Source organism: Petaurus breviceps, unplaced genomic scaffold (genome assembly GCF_028583685.1).
Source record: "Petaurus breviceps papuanus isolate PSGF00001 unplaced genomic scaffold, PetGlider_PUasm1.0 90763, whole genome shotgun sequence".
Classification (NCBI taxonomy): domain Eukaryota; kingdom Metazoa; phylum Chordata; class Mammalia; order Diprotodontia; family Petauridae; genus Petaurus; species Petaurus breviceps.
The window spans coordinates 11,996,989-12,009,815 of NW_027187340.1; the positions used below are offsets into that span (position 1 = coordinate 11,996,989).

General features: G+C 37.1%; 1 protein-coding gene and 1 pseudogene across 2 annotated transcripts in view; both read left to right on the plus strand.

Annotated features, from left to right (window-relative positions):
• The window catches only part of PPP1R1C (protein phosphatase 1 regulatory inhibitor subunit 1C), a 216,264-nt gene that overhangs the window by 66,175 nt on the left and 137,262 nt on the right, over nucleotides 1-12,827 (plus strand). The window lies entirely within an intron of this gene.
• On the plus strand, nucleotides 3,310-3,522 carry LOC138146610 (large ribosomal subunit protein eL38 pseudogene; annotated as a pseudogene).

Sequence of the window (12,827 nt, forward strand, 5' to 3'; positions counted from 1 at the left end):
TTAAGGAAAATCACTGTGCTATCAGTGTGGAGGATGGACTGAAGTGGCAAGTGAGTTCAGGTAGGGAAGCTGTTTGTGAGACCATTGCATTAATCCAGGCAAGAAGTGATGAGGGCCTGAGCTAAGGCAGTTAGCTGTGTGAGTTGCTTTTTCAGTTGAAGTAGACACTAACTATTGAGCTTGTTTCTAATAATAATGCTTTGTCCTTAAATAGTACTTTTATAAAGCCTTTATATAAACTTTAATGAAGTGCTATAAATAGCAAGGACCTTTTAGAACACTCTGTACCATACCTAAATATTGGAAAGTTGTTTTTGTAGACAGTACAATTGAGAAACTACATAAAGGTTAAGATACTGGAGCTATTAGCCTGGAAAAGAACCCAATTACTCTGATATTTAATGTTGGGTTTATCTTTATCTTGTTGGTATTCTTGCATAAGAACCATTGGTTATGCTGTGATGTATTTGTCTCAAAATTTTAGTCATAAAATCTATCTCTATGTCTATTTAAAGTTAGAGTAAGAAGTATCTCAGATGAGAAAAGAGTAAATAAAACTGAAAGACGTCTGAGACCACGGTTCAGTTGACCTCTTCTTTCTAGTAGCTATAGGAAAAATATTTGTCTTCAGATGATGGAATGAAATGAGTTAGAGGTAGCTATAAAAAAATACCACCTTTCCATAGCTATCAAGTATATTTATTGTGGAGAGTGACACCTTGTGGATTTCTTGTACACCCATCTCTTTTCCAACTAGTAGTTGGAAGGACTAACACTGGTTCTAAGAGGAATTTAAAAGGAGAATTTTTTTTTTAGTTCATTGTTTCTGTTATCACAATGATTTACTCACAATGATGTAATTCAAATAATAAGACTATAAAATCCACAATAGCTGTACCTACAACAATGGTGAAGAATCCGTAATGATCCACTTAATTTACACAATGCAGCTAGCCTAACAGGATGAAGCAAAAATGGAGGACTAGCTGTACATCGTGCAATTTGGCAGGTATATCAAAGTATGGCAACCCCATTTTTTCAATGGCTATTGCACTTGTGACTATGTCCATACCACTTATATTCTTGCCTGTGGTTACTGGCCAGGGATGGGGGAGGGGGAAAGTATCAGCTGCTTTTATTTGAAACATTCCGTTCCATTTTCTTGCACGACTCTTAACAAAATTTTTCTTTGTGTTGAGTCAAAATTTGTATTTGTAATTTATCAGAAATAACAAATTTTCTATTTATATAGTGCTCTTAGATTTGTAAAGTACTTTATAAATATCTCATTTGAGTTTCAGAAAAAAACCTTATGAGACAAGTACCACTGGTATCATTATCCCCACATTATAGACAAGGAAATAGAGGCTCATTGAGGTTAAGGAAGGTTTGGCTTCTTGGTCCTTCCTGTTGTTTTGTTTTGTTTTGTTGTTGTTTTTACAGCTGCCACTTTTTCTCTCATCCTGGGTTCTTCTCACAGAGTTCCTGTGGGGGAGGATATGAGTTTCTATATTTCTCTTGCCCTACTGTTTCTGAAATAAATACTTAGTTTAGTTTAGTTTTTTTTTTTTAAGGCAGTTTATATTGTTAATCACTACAGAGAAGCCAAATTATAGATCATGGTGGGTAGACTATATAATTCACTAAAGACACCAAACCTTTACTTAAGACTTCCGGTGACAGGAACCTCATTATTTCCTGAAATACCCCATACCATTTTTTCCCAGGACCCTAATAAGCACTTATATTGAGTCAAAATATGCATACCTGAATTTATGGATAATAATTTCTATTTACATAATGTTTTGAGCTTTGAAAGTGATTTATAAACATTATATTAATGGATTCTCAGAAAAATCTTTGAAGTCGTTATTGTAGGTATTATCCTCATTTTATGGACAAAGAAACTGAGGCACATTGAAGTCAAATGAATTGTCCATGGTCACAGACAAGTAAGTGTGTGAAGTGGAGTTTGAACTGGAGTCAGTCCTGAGTCAAAGCGCAGGATTCTTTCCATTACACTTCATTTTGCCTTCTAAGATTAATAAGCTCAAGCCTAATTGTTCTATCATGTGAGAATCCCTAAAAAATTTTAAAATAGCTATTATCTAGGAGTAGCCAGTGTTGTAGAAATTGTGAAAAGGCGGGCATACTAATGCATTCTTGATAGAATTGTGTATTGGTCCAGATATCCTGGAAAGCATTTGTAATTTTATGCAAAGAGTAACTGAAGTGACCATACCCTCTGACCCAGATATTCTACTGACAAAAAGAAAGGTCAAGACTTCCAGGACCAGAGCCAAGACAACAGAGTAGAGAAATACTTGGTTGAGCTCTTCCATCATTCTACTACAAAAATCTTTAGAAAACACCTCAAATAGAATTCTGGAGTGGCAGAGCCAAAAAGTCAGAGTGAGAGGTTCTTCCAGTACAAGGCAAAATCTGTGAAATGACAGCAAGAGACTGACCCAGAGTCCAGGTGGATAAAACACCCATGGTGGGACTTAGTGGCAGTAACAGAAGCAGCAGCTCTGGGAGCTCTCAAGCTGAAGTTAGTAAAGAAACCTGAAAAATGGTCAGAAAGAGATAACAGGGTATCCCTGTGCTAATACTGGACATAGGATCAGATGCTGTTTGGCGTCTCCATTGCCTATACCCACTCCTAGATCATAATTCAAGGGTAGAGAGGAGCACTTTGGTCAAGAGGGAAGGGAAGACCTGAGGGGTAATATCATTTCCAGCCTCAAGGGTTGGGGGTGGGGTGGGGACTACTATCACTTCTGGTCCTAAGTGAGAAGGGACCCCAAAGAGTAGTATTGATTGCAATCTTCAGTGATCAGGGAACCTTCCTGGTAGAGTGCAGACCAAGAGACCAGTGAGCATACCTCTCTCTAGATCACGCCACCTAGGAAGCATTGAAAATTTCTAAAACCCAGAATTAGCTCTGAAAAGAATAATGAAATAACCTGAAACTTAAGACAGAGCTTCTCCAACCGCCACACTGAGAACAGAGCCCAACATTAACATAAAAGTTCCAAATCAAGAAATAGAGTGGGAAAATTAGCAAAAAACAACAACAAAAAAAACTTTACCAAAATCTCCTATGGTAACAGGGAAGATCAAGATACAAACTCAGAAAAAGACAATGAAGTCAAAATAACCACAAGTAAAGCTTCAAAGAACAATGTTAATTGGGCACAAGTCCAACAAGAATTCTTGGAATACTTTTTGCCATCTTCCTTGGCCCCTTGGCAGTTGCATGACCTCTCAGGCCACACGCTGTCTCCTTGTCCCACCACCACTGCCACCATGCCCTGAAGAATTGAGGAAATAAAAGACTTCTTGCTCACAGCCAGGAGAAAAGATGCCAAATCTGTGAAGATCAAGAAAAAAAAGGACAATTTGAAGTTTAAGGTTCGCTGCAGCAGATACCTGTACACATAGGTTATCACAGACAAAGAGAAGGCAGAGAAACTTAAACAGTCCCTGCTTCCTGGTTTGACTGTGAAGGAGCTGAAGTGAAGGGGGAAAAAAGAATTCTTGGAAGAGCTAAAAAAATTACTTTAAAAATCAAATAAGAGGGGCGGCCAGGTGGCTCAGCGGGTGAGGGCACCGGCTCTAGTGTCGGGATGACCTGGATTGGGTCCGGGCTCAGATGCTCAGCACCACACCCAGAAATGGCTGGCCATGTAACCTTGAGCAAGTTGCTTAACCCCGATTGCTTTAAAAAAAAAAATAAGAGCCATCAACGAAAAATTAAGTAAAGAAATAAAAACAAAGGAAGAAAATTATCAAAAGACAATTAACATAGGGGCAGCCAGGTAGCACAGCAAGTAAGAGCACCGGCTCCAGTGTTGAGAAGACCTGGAGATCGAATCCTGGGCTCAGACACTTAGCACCCACCCAGAAACACCTACTCGTGTAACCTTGAGCAAGTTACTTAACCCCAATTGCTTAGGGGCGGCCAGGTGGCTCAGAGAGTAAGAGCACCGGCCCCAGTGTCGGGATGACCTGGATCAAATCCGGGCTCAGATACTCAGCACCACACCCAGAAATAACTGGCCGTGTAACCTTGAGCAAGTTACTTAACCCCGATTGCTTAAAAAAAAAAAAAAGACAATTAACAACTTGGTAAAAGAGGCACAAAAAATACTCAAGAAAATAATGCTTTAAAAAACAAAATGGCCAAATTGAAAAAGAAGTATAAAAATTCAGTGATGAAAATAACTCCTTAAAAAGAAGAATTGGTCAAATGGAAAGATAGGTATAGAAGCTCACTCAAGAAAATAATTCCTTAAAATTAGATTTGGGCAAGTGGAAGCTAACGATTACTTGATACATATAAAACAATCAAACAAAATAAGAAGAATAAAAAAAGAAGATAACTTGAAATATCTCATTGGAAAACAACTAGATATTACCTGAAAACAAATCAAGAATAGATAATTTAAGAATTATTGGATTATCTGAAAACAATGATCAAAGAAAGAGCCTATACATCATATTTCAAGAAAAAATCAAGGAAAACTACCCTGATAAAACAAGAGAATAAAATAGTACCACATGGTAAAATTGAAATTAGAAGAATCCACCAATCAATACCTGAAAGAAACTCTCAGGATAACTAAATTCCAGAGCTCCTAGATCAAGGAGAAAATATTTTTACAAGCAGGCAGAAAGGAACCATTAAAATATAGTGGAGCCACAGGGAGGATAGCACAATATGTAGATATTTATGATATGATATAATATTATATCATACTGTAATTTAAAATTCTTTATTATTATATATCATATAGTGTTGATATAATATTTATGATATATTAGATTTTATACTATTTATGATATTCTGGAAGGCAGAAGAGTTAGGATTATAACCAAGAATAATATATCATATTATCAATAATATAGCAAAACTTAGTATAATCTTTTAAGGGAAAAAATAAGTATTTAATGAAGAACTCAGAGCTGAATAGAAAATAAGACTTTCAAATACAAGACTCAAGGCAAGCATAAAAAAGCAAACATGAAAGAGAAATCATATCTTTTTTAATTTTTTTTTAAAGCAATTGGGATTAAGTAACTTACTCAAGGTTACATGGCCAGTTATTTTGTGTGGGTGCTGAGTATCTGAGGCAGGAAATGATCTCTGGTCTCCTGACTCTGGGGCCGGCGCTCTTACTCACTGCGCCACCTGGCCACCCTGATACCTTTCTTTCTATATGGGAAGATTATACATGTACATTCTAAGAACTTTATCATTAAGTATTCTATGTAGACAGAGGGTGTGAGAGTGAGTTGATTATATTGTGATGATGTAAAAAAATGGATGAGCAAGAGGGAAGGGAGAAGAAAAATGGGCAAAATTATTTCATATAAAATAGGCATGCAAGGAAGAACTTTTGCAATGGAGTAGAATATGGTGTAAAGCTTGAACCTCACTCACATCTAAATTGGTTGAAAGAGGAAAAATATATGCATACTCACTTGGTAATAGAAATCTGTCTTACCCAACAGGGAAGTAGGAAGGGAAGGGAACAAGAGAAAGAGGGGGTGATAAAAGGGAGGGTAGAGAAAAGAAGGCAGTGATCAGAAACAAAACACACTTTAGAGAAGGGAAAAAATAGAGAAGGATAAACAGAAGAAAATAGAATGGAAGAAAATTCACAATTAGTAATCACAACTTTGAATATGAATGGAATGGTGTAGCAGCAAGCACTCCAGCATCCCCAGGGTGGCTGTCAACACAGGTTCTTAGATCTGCTTTTCTAAGGGAAAGCAACTCAAAATGAGTTAACAATCCTGCTTTAATCAATCAAACATATCATTTACCTAGTTCAGGGGGAAAAGTCAGCACCCTGAACTTCAGAGTATACAGACAGAAACATTTCAAGCAGACAGGGCTCCAACTGTCTGACCATTACATCCATACCAAATCACAGTTACTAGAGAGGGAAGCATCAACATCTAGGTTTTCAAAGCCAGGGGGCTCTCAATGGCTGCCCAGAGTGTCATCTGGTCAAATCACACAACACTTCTCAAAGTGAGCCCCAAAACAAAGTCTCACATCAGGGTTTATATAACCTTCTCTAGGCTCAGAGAATGTAACAACCCTCTTGACCCATTGCCCAATTACAAAATATCTCCTAAAAAACAAGCCTCCCACCACAGGCTCCAGGTACACTTAACCTAGGGGCAGGGAAGATCTAAAAAATTTACATTCCTATAACAGATAGACTCACCCATAAAACAGATGCAGATAGCAAAATGGATTAGAAACCAGAATCCAACAATATATTGTTTACAAGAAACATACTTGAAATGGAAGGGACACACAGGGAGTCAAAATAAATGGTTGCGGCAGAATCTATTATGCTTCAACAGAAGTGAAAAAGGCAGGGGTAACAATGATAATCTCAGACAAAGCAAAAGCAAAAATAGACCTAATTAAAAGGGGAAAGCAAGGAAACTACATCTTGCAAAAGGGAACCATAAGCAATGAAGTGATATTAATACTAAATCTTTATGTATCTAATGGCATAACATCCACATACTTAAAGGAAAAGTTTAAATAACAGGAAGAAATAGACAATGAAACTATACTCCTGGGGAACCTCAACTTTTCTCTTTCAGTGCTAGATAAATCTAACCACAAAATACATAATAAGGAAACTACGGAGATGAATAGAATCTTAGAAAAGTTTGATAGAACTCTAAAGAAAACTGAATGGGAACAGAAAGAAATATACCTTTTCTCAGCTGTACATGGTACCTTCATAAAAATTTATCATATAATAGGGCATAAAAACCACACAACCAAATGCAGAAAAACAAAAATATTAAATGTATTCTTTCAAGATTATAATACAACAAAAATTACATTTGATAAAGGGCCATGGAAGCACAGACTAAATGCTAATTGGAAACTAAATAATGTCATCCTAAACAATGAATGGGTCAAAGAACAAATCATAGAAACAATTAGTTATTTCATTACAGCGAATGACAAAAATGATACAACATTCCAAAATTTGTGGGATGCAGCCAAAGCAGAATTTAAGGGAAAAATTATATCTATAAATATTTACATCAATAACAAAAAGAAAGAACAGTTCTCTCAAGCTGTTGTGAACTGACTCCATCACATCCCTAAGATCCTTTCAACTCCCAGTTAATGTGAGACCCATGTAGATTACACTAGAGTTTCACTCAGTAATACTGTAGGTGTTATATACAGCTGGAGACTTTTGACCTGTCTTCTTACAGATTTACCCAAATCACTTTTTCCCTTTCAAAAATTTAGAATCATAGAGTAAGGGGAATTTTAGATGTTACCTCAACCAAATTCTACCTGGAAAATGAATAGCCCCCGTTTACTTTCCTGAGAAGTAGTTTTCCCACAACTCAGTTGGCTAACAACTACCTGATAAATTCAGTAATGTGGATTGTTGGTTTAAGAAAACTTAAAAAACAAAAGTTACTCTGTCAATTCTGGAATAAATTCAGGTTGACAAGGAAAGCAGCTTGAGCTCCTTGGGTTGTAATAATTATAATTATTTACAACTTAGATGTTACCCACAAAAGAAAACACATCCTTTAAAAGGAATTATTCTCCTGGAGGAAAAATGACAAATTCAGACCAAAATTCAGCAGAAAAAACATTACCATAAAAATCAGATTTGATTAGGAACATATCAATGCATTTAAGCCTAAATAAACTAAAGTTGTTCATAAGATGGTAGAGAGAAAAAGAAGAAAGGAATAAAATAAATGATAGATAAGAAATTAAGAAAAATGAAGAACTTCCAAAACAGCATTTCAAAACTTTTAAAATACAGAAGTTAGGCTGATTTTCAGGCTCCCAGTAATGCTTTTCTTCTGCTTTTCTTTTGAAACCTTTGGAAGAAGAAGCAGAAATAATGATATTGTACCTAAGTCACAAAAACCTGCTGACTGTGAATTTCTAATTAATGGACAAAGATCATCTGTCTTGATAGTTTAATGTCACTTCTTTAAATATTTCCATATAGATGTCTCAAACCTGACATTGGTTGTCCTTAAAATGAATGATTTTGCAATTAAGTGAGGAGGATAATATTCCCTAACCTTATTAATTGAAAATGGAAGCCTGTAAAATATATGCACATTATATATATATATATATATATATACACATATATATATGTGTGTATACATATACATACACACATGTATTTGTTGCTATTGTTCATCCTTTGCTTTCAAAGAGGACCGTGACATTATGAATAATGACTTGATTTGTGCATGAACTGAATTTAAGTGAAGCAGAGTTGCACAAAGTCATAAGCCTTACTCTTTCTTCCTGAGTCATCAAAGTCCAGTGGCAGGACAAAAGTCAAGACAACTTGAAATGGCCCAGGATGCAGTGGGTGACTGTGGCATCTTCAATGTCGGACCAAGCCCTAAGCTACCCACAGAACCCGCTTTGGCTGCCTTTGTGGCCATTGAAACAAATTGTTCTCATCTGGTCATTCCACCAGGAGAAGTATTCACATACTTGGAGCAGACATACCGTTAATTCACCAATGAATTTGAGGCTGGTCAGTTACTCTCAACCTGGTTTAGCCCATTTACTGAGATGGTTTATCAGGGTGTGGCCACTGTGCACGCTACAACTTCTTGGACCTACGGATGAGAATTGGCTGAATCAGGTGGACACCAAGGTGGATGAGCAGCCCTGAAATATATCATATATATATAGCTATTCAAGGTTGTGAAATGTTTTCTCCCCTTTCTTTAGTTTTATAAATCTACCATTTTCCTTTTGGTCTTGGGCTTTGACTGAATCTAAAAACTCAGAGTAAAACACAGCTAAAACCTTTGATAATTGGCCTTGCCTCAAGCCTAGTCATAGGGCAACAACAAAGCCTGGCAAAATTGCACTAACATTGCATGTAACAAACCACTTCTCTGTGAAATGAAGCTTGGTTTTTCCAACAAGGAGACTTTACCTACATTCTGTGCTTTCCTAGGAGCATTTGTATGACACTACTAAAAAAATGAAAATTTAATTTCCTGATACTTATATTTAAGAAGTATATAATGGAAATTTCTTATACAAATCATTGACTTTCTATGTTAGGAAGATCAACTGGGGCAGCTAGGTAGTACAGTGAATAGAGTACCAGCCTTGGAGTCAGGAGGACCTGCGTTCAAATCCGACTTCAGACAATTGATGCTTACTAGTTGTGTGACCTTGGGCAAGTCACTTAACTCTAACTGCCTTGCTTTCTCCCCTCCAAAAAAAAAAACAACCAAAAAGATAAACTTTCAGGATAATTCTGAGTTGCCATGAGAATTAAGGCCCACAGACTTTCTTGAATGCCTCTGTAGTTTATTTCCACCCAGTGGTATAGGCCTCTATCTGGTCTGAGATACATAGTACTCTTTCGTGTATATAGGTTATTTTCATTCCACCAGATATTTTGACCACTGCACTAGAAAGTTATGGACAGAAGGGTCTGGGGAGAATTTTGCTACTCAATCTTTTCATCACAAAAACCTGCCAAGAAATAATAGTAAGGATGTTAGACAGGCTTTCAAAGACCTTATGAATTATTCCTACTGTATCTGTTCAACTGGTATAGGATGTCTACATGAAGAAACTTCCAGAATATGTCAAACATAATCCTCTACCTTGGCCTCATCTGTAGCCCTTACAAAAAGGGTCAATTCAATTCAACATATCTTTATTAAATTTCTACTTTGTATGAGACACTGAGTTAGATGCTAGTACATAAAGCCAAAACTGAAACAACTCCTGCCCTCAAAGAAATTACATTCTATTGGGGTTAAAAATCTATCTATATGTAAGTAAATACAAAGTATATATGAAATAAATCACAGCAATTTCATGAAGCAGAGGCCCTGGGCAGGGGCAAGAAGGATAGACTTTGTGTTGAAGGTTACACTTGAAAGCTGCTTTGACGAAAAATAGGGATCCTCTAAGGCAGAGAGAGAGTGCATTCCAGAAAAATGAATTCACTCGACAAGGAGATGAGCAGGGCTTACAACCCTTACAAGCCGGAGGATTTCCTTTACATACAAAGGATGTTTTCCTCTACATTTTTCGAGGGCCACCCAAAATCCTTTGGCACGCTGCAAGCAGCCCCAGGGCCATAAGCAGTCCACTGACCACAGGTTGAGATAGAGAAATAGCCTACAATGAATCAGGGGTAGCTAGGGGGCCAACAGCAAGTTCAAGAAACATTTTTAAACGCCTACTAAGTGCAGAGCACTATACTAAGAGCTGAGGGAGATAAGAAATTTAGATAGGATGTTCCTGCCTACAAAATAGGTATTTAATAAATGTTAATTGACTAACTGATTTAGGGAATTATTCTACAAGGATTAAAGGAGATTACTCTTTTGCTCATTTGTGTTTTCCAGGACGTTGTCTCTACGGTGAGTATTGGTATCTTCTGTTCCTTCTGTTGTTCAGTAATTTCAATCATGTCTTACTCTTCATGGCCCCATTTGGGTTTCTCTTGGCAAAGATATTGGAGTGGTTTGCCATTTCCTTCTCAAGCCTGTTTTACAGATGAGGAAACTGAGGCAACCAGGGTTAAGTGACTTGCCCAGGGTCATGTGGCTAGTAAATATCTGAGGCAGAATTTGAACTCATAAAGATGCGAATTTCTAACTCTAGGCCTGACACTCTATCCACTGAGTCACTAAGCTGCCCCTATTATATTAGAATTCTGCTCCTGAAGAGCAGGGACATTGTTTTAGATAATCTTTGTACTTCCTTTAGTTCTCTGCACAAAATAGATGATTAATAAATGTTGTTATATACTCTCAGTCATCTATTTAGAAGATATGAACAACTCTGTTATTGTGCAAGCAATATCAGAGTACAAACTTTTAAATAGGCAGGTATATTTTATGTGTGTAATATAAAGACATTATCTAGGTGAATTCTACAGTTCTTTCTATCCGTTTGAGAAGTTAACCTGGTCCAGATTAACAATGAAAGCCTGGTATCTTTTCTTAGCTCCAGTCCATTCCATAGACAGGTCAGACAGGTTCACTCTCCCTAGACCTGAGGGAAAAGGAAAGTCTTCCCTGTCTGGTTGACACCTGTAGCCTGGAGCTTGAATCACATCTTTCCATTAATATGTATTCTGTGACCGAAAGTCGTTTTACAAGTCTCTTTCTCAGCCCTCTTGGCTGAGGTTAATTTTCATCCTCAACTTTCCTTTACTTCTCTTATGCCAACTGCTATCAAATGAGTGGGTAGAGCACTGGACTTGGACACAGGGAGACCAGAGTGGAAATAGGACCTCAGACATTTATTTATTACCTATGGGACCTTGGACAAGGTATCTTCTGTCTTCCTCAGTTTCCTCAACTATAAAATGGAGAGAATAAAAACACCAACCCTTTAGGATTATTGTAAGAATCAATGTTTATTTGTAAAGTACCTAGCTCAATACCTAGGTAGGCACTTAATAAATTGTTCGTTCCTCTTTCCTCCTTCCCTCCTCTAAAATCAGCCCAGGTTTTCTTTCTCATATTCATGCTTCAATCTTATCTACAATTTTGTTCCCCAGTCCTCCCTTTTACGATTTCACATTTATTTTGTATATAACATTTTCAAGTAGCCACACTTAACTTGTAATATCCACAAGCTGACTTTTTTCTAAAGCAAAAGAAGGTATACTTGCAAACCACCACATAACTGTAGAGGGTTTCCTCCCAACGTTGTCTTTAATAAGAAAAAGATTTTCCCTGCAACAGAGAACTGAAAAATGTCATTGCGTTCTACTATTTGGGCTACATGTTGCGATGATAAATAAATAAAATGAAAATTGAATCAAATCTACTGTGTCCTTTTAGATACTGGGTGACATATTATGTCATCAACAGAGTATCAAGCTCTGAACCAAGCTAAAGGCTAAAATGTTGCCTGGTCTGCTGATGGCTGCAAGCCATGCATGGCCTTCTGGGAGAAAAAAAAAACACATCTGGCTTCTCGTGTAGTTTTAGCAATGTCATCAACAATTCATTTTACATTACTTGCAAAGTAAGCTTACCAACTATTAAGAGACTAGTATGCAGCCAGTGCAGCAACACAGAAAAGATGCTTATTGAAATGTATCCTTTCTGGCCTGGCATGTTCAGGGAGGGTGAATAAAAGAAGAGAAAGAAATCTTGGGAATAGAAACATTAGAATCTGATGAATTAATACTTTAGGAACATTTATTTTATAGCAAGAAAAACTATGCCTTTCTCTGTATCTCCAGTGCTTACCATAGTGCCTGGAATATACTAGGCATCTAATTAATTATTAAAATCAAGCTGGTAAACCAGATAGTCTGTTCAATGCAATTCCACAATCATTTACATTTCTTTACCATCATAGGTTCTGGGGATACAAAGATAACAATGAAACAACAGCTGCATTCAGGGAGCTTATGTTTGTAAGGGCATCACAATGGTATATACCCAGCTAAACAAATCTGAAATATATACAAAGTAAATAAAGATAATGGGGTTTTTTGGAGGGAGATTTGAAGGAGCCCTAACAGCTTGGGGAAGGGTTTTGTATAAAAGGTAGGGCTTGAGCTGAGCCTTGAACGGAGCCAGGGATTCAAGAAGTATAAATGAGGAAAAAGCACATTGCAGGCATATGGGGTCAATGTGTCACCCCACGTGGAGGAAGGAAATCAAATATTACATATGGGAAGCAACGAGTACAACAATTTGACTACAGAGCTCTTGATGGGGGGGTAATGTGAAATATATCTGGAAGAGAGGTTGGAGCCACATTGTGGAGGGCCTTCAAT